Below are 3,873 nucleotides of genomic sequence, written 5' to 3'. Positions count from 1 at the left end.
TGGCCTCTGCTCCGGCGCTCCCCGGGCCCGGAGGCACTGTGAGTCACCCTCACAGCCCCATCCCCTTCACTTTCGGCGTTGGGGGCGACCCGGAGGACGCTCGGCCCAGGGATGGTGAGCCGGGTTGTGTGGGGACCAGGGAAGAGAGGAAGGAACGGGAGGCCCAGGCCTCCCTCCCCGTCAAACGGGCTGTGCCTTGGGGTACCCGTCTATCTGGCTGGGGTAAGCTGTGCGTCCTGCTCCCCCATATGTCCATATCTGTGTCCAGGTGTGTGTGCGGTCACGCCCTTGCTGAGTACGCATGCCACCAACAATATGGACGCCCAAGTGCCAGAGAGGTCATGCAGTGTATCCCCCTGTCTCCGGGCTAAAAATCATCTATCCCTCCATCGACGCATCCATCTAGAGAGGAAGAAACCTGGACGGTTTTTAAAGACTTCCGAGGAGTGACCAGTGTGCCTGTGTGCTCTAATATCCATTTGTCATCTGCCTTGCATACATCCACGGTTTTTCTGAGGCGTGTGTCCAGAGCGTGTGCATATAGTATACAGGGGTCATTTCTTGTGCCAGTCTTTCTTCGCGGACTTCACGCAGAGGCAGGGGAGGGCGTGGGTGGGGGGCGGGGAGTCGAGATGCAGACCGCACGTGGGTGTACCCCAGCACTGAGCATGCTCCCCCATACACGTGTGCCCGGCGTGCACCCAGCCCCCGCCCCTGCAGCAGCAAAAGGCTGGGGCACTCTACTTGTGGAGAGAGGGCATGGGTGCCCAGGACCATGCCTGGGAGCCAGGTCAGTGGTGACACATTTAAAAGAGGGCTCCCCTAGCGTCAAAGACTCCTGCTGTGTAACAAGGGAGAGAGGGGAGTCCTTGGGCAGGGGGGCCCGAGTTGATCGATTTGTCCCAGCGGTGCCAGAGCGGCAGTGACTTGTGGGTGGGCAGGAGACAAGTAATGCTCATGAGTCACACCACCCGAAATACATGCAAAGCTGCCTCCATCGCCTTTCGCTGCAACCCAGATTGACAAGTTTGTTTGAAATCGCGATCCACGAGATACATTTATAATCGCACCTTTAAAAAATCTTGCAGGCCTCCCCTCCCCCTACACCCAACAGCCAGCCGCTCAGCTGGTGGGGCTTCTGCGAGCAAAGATACCTCGCGGATGGGGGTGGGGGAAACGCCACCTGCCGCCCCTTGCAGCAACCGCACGTGGAATCAATCCCTCGTTCCTGCCCTGCTCTGAGGTGGGCTCGAGAAGGCACCGTGTCTGGTCCCGCCACCTGTCTCAGTCCGCCTGCTGGGAGGAGGCAGGCGCCGTTTCCAGGGCAGTTACTGTCCTTAGCTCACCCCAGGAGGTAGTACCCAGAGTCTCGTTTTAGAGGAGCGTGGACTGAGAAACTGGGGAAAAAAATTAAGCAATTTGCTTAAGGTCAGGAAGTTAGTAGGGAGGTGTTCGAACTCGGGTCTCTCTGACACCACAGTTCCTCCTCCCCCAGAACTAGACCAAGCGTCTCCATCCTCCCAGCCCTTGCAATTGGCGGCCCCGGAGGCCGATTTCACTTACCACACCCTCTGCAGGGACCTTTCTGGAAGGATCGCTCTGCCCTGGGGTCATTCAGGAAGGCGAGAGTCTCTGGAATCAGTCACTTCTCCTCCTGAGCGGACCCCACGGGGTGGAGGTGGGAGCTGCCACCTGCTGCTTTCTGTGTCCAACCTCACTCTGATTCTTGCTGAGGACAGTGTATGGGGGTGAGGGACTGTCCTCCCCGCCTTACTGGACGTTCTCTTTCCAATGTCATGTGTGGAAGATATACTGGGCGCGCAGTCCACGAGCGGTGGCCGCCTGTTCACCCCCGATCGACTCCTAGCTATGGAATTTCATTTATTAAATGTCGAGGCGGCCGCTGGCAGTCCTGCCGCTTGGATGTCTTTGTTTCCCGGCTGTGTGGGTGCGTCTCGAGCACGTGGCAGCCAAGCGCCCAGTCCGGAGGAAAAGCGACCTGGGTTTAGTGTCTATGGCCGCCTGGCAAAAAGGGAACCCAGCTTCTCAGAGGACAGTTTCCCTCGAATCCAGGCTGACATCCCCCATCTTTGGCTCCTGGGCTGTGCAGGGGAAGAAAGATGATTCAACCCGTTCTGCGTCCTCCCCATCTCTTGGTTGACCCGAGGACTACCTGGGAGTGGCCCTGGCATGGACACACTGTACAAACTTTGTCCCAAACCCTCAGCCCCGTCACAGCCAAGTTTCTGGGCTTGGGGCTGGGGATAAAAGGGTTTCTGGATTTCCCTGTGGAGATGTCACCACCCCAGGAAACAGGACAGCTAAAGTGGAATCACACAGGGGTCTAAAAACAATTTAATCAGGAAATGTACAGGCATTCTCCCGGCCACTCCTAGACGCCCCTCCCCCGCCCCAGCTCACTCCCCAACTTCGGCTGCAGCCACGACACTCTGCTGACCCCTCGTGGTGGAGGCGGGCAGCTGTCCCGAGCTCCGGGAGACGCCAGCTGGCTCCGCCCAGGCTAGAGAAAGGGGCGAGGCAGTCCGCTCCCCCCTCATCCCTTTCCCGCCGGGGCTTGGCACCGCAGGGTGTGGAGGAGGAAGGAGAGAAGGCCGCACAAAGAAACCTGAGAGAGGCGCGGGAAGTTTGCAAGCTTTTGCTGGCACCTCCCACACAAACACTTCTTGGATTGCTGTTTTGAGTAGGGCTGATGTGGAATCAATCCCTCGTTCCTGCCCTGCTCTGAGGTGGGCTCGAGAAGGCACCGTGTCTGGTCCCGCCACCTGTCTCAGTCCGCCTGCTGGGAGGAGGCAGGCGCCGTTTCCAGGGCAGTTACTGTCCTTAGCTCACCCCAGGAGGTAGTACCCAGAGTCTCGTTTTAGAGGAGCGTGGACTGAGAAACTGGGGAAAAAAATTAAGCAATTTGCTTAAGGTCAGGAAGTTAGTAGGGAGGTGTTCGAACTCGGGTCTCTCTGACACCACAGTTCCTCCTCCCCCAGAACTAGACCAAGCGTCTCCATCCTCCCAGCCCTTGCAATTGGCGGCCCCGGAGGCCGATTTCACTTACCACACCCTCTGCAGGGACCTTTCTGGAAGGATCGCTCTGCCCTGGGGTCATTCAGGAAGGCGAGAGTCTCTGGAATCAGTCACTTCTCCTCCTGAGCGGACCCCACGGGGTGGAGGTGGGAGCTGCCACCTGCTGCTTTCTGTGTCCAACCTCACTCTGATTCTTGCTGAGGACAGTGTATGGGGGTGAGGGACTGTCCTCCCCGCCTTACTGGACGTTCTCTTTCCAATGTCATGTGTGGAAGATAGAGTTTAATTTTCTAAGCAGGCAGGGAAGACTACTGAGAAATATTTCAGGTGCCAGACCCTAACTGCTCCAATGACCCTTGATACGAATGCTCCGCACCCTTTCAGAGGTCTCTTCTAGGAATCCAGATCCCTTCTCAGGAACCCTGGGGCCCAAACTCAATTCTGAAGGCCACACCTCCCTCCGGCCCCCAAACCAGCAAGGCTTCCTCCCTCCCTCCCCAGCAAAAGGCAAAATGCCGGCGGTGGAGATGCGCCCCAACGCCACCTGGCGTTAGGGCACTGCCCCCGTTTCGGTCAGGCCTGACTCCCTGCCCACCCTCTCATGGGCTCAGGGGACAGTGCAGGACCCTCTCCGGCCACCTGCCACCCCCAGTTCCACGGAAGGACTACAAGCCCCATGATGCCACGGGGCCGAGCTGTAACTCGCTCTGCCGGGGACACCGGTCCCCCCTCCTCCCCTGAATCCCCGCATCCCTCGCAGGCCGCTCGGGCTGAGGGCCGGGCTATGCGGCTGCGGGGAGCCGGGGGCTGCGGGCGCGCGTCCCTGCGGCGGCGGCA

General features: G+C 59.2%; 1 long non-coding RNA gene across 1 annotated transcript; it reads left to right on the top strand.

Moving 5' to 3' along the window:
* Nucleotides 1–6: 6 nt before the first annotated feature.
* Nucleotides 7–557, top strand: LOC103585405. The gene is made up of 2 exons (XR_550074.1): nucleotides 7–114; nucleotides 269–557. It is a non-coding gene; the product is annotated as an uncharacterized LOC103585405 (long non-coding RNA).
* The last annotated feature ends 3,316 nt before the right edge of the window (nucleotides 558–3,873 follow it).

Source organism: Galeopterus variegatus, unplaced genomic scaffold (genome assembly GCF_000696425.1).
Source record: "Galeopterus variegatus unplaced genomic scaffold, G_variegatus-3.0.2 Scaffold236, whole genome shotgun sequence".
Classification (NCBI taxonomy): Eukaryota; Metazoa; Chordata; class Mammalia; order Dermoptera; family Cynocephalidae; genus Galeopterus; species Galeopterus variegatus.
The sequence above is the reverse complement of the archived record's forward strand: the minus strand, read 5'-3'. Positions and strand labels throughout refer to the sequence as shown.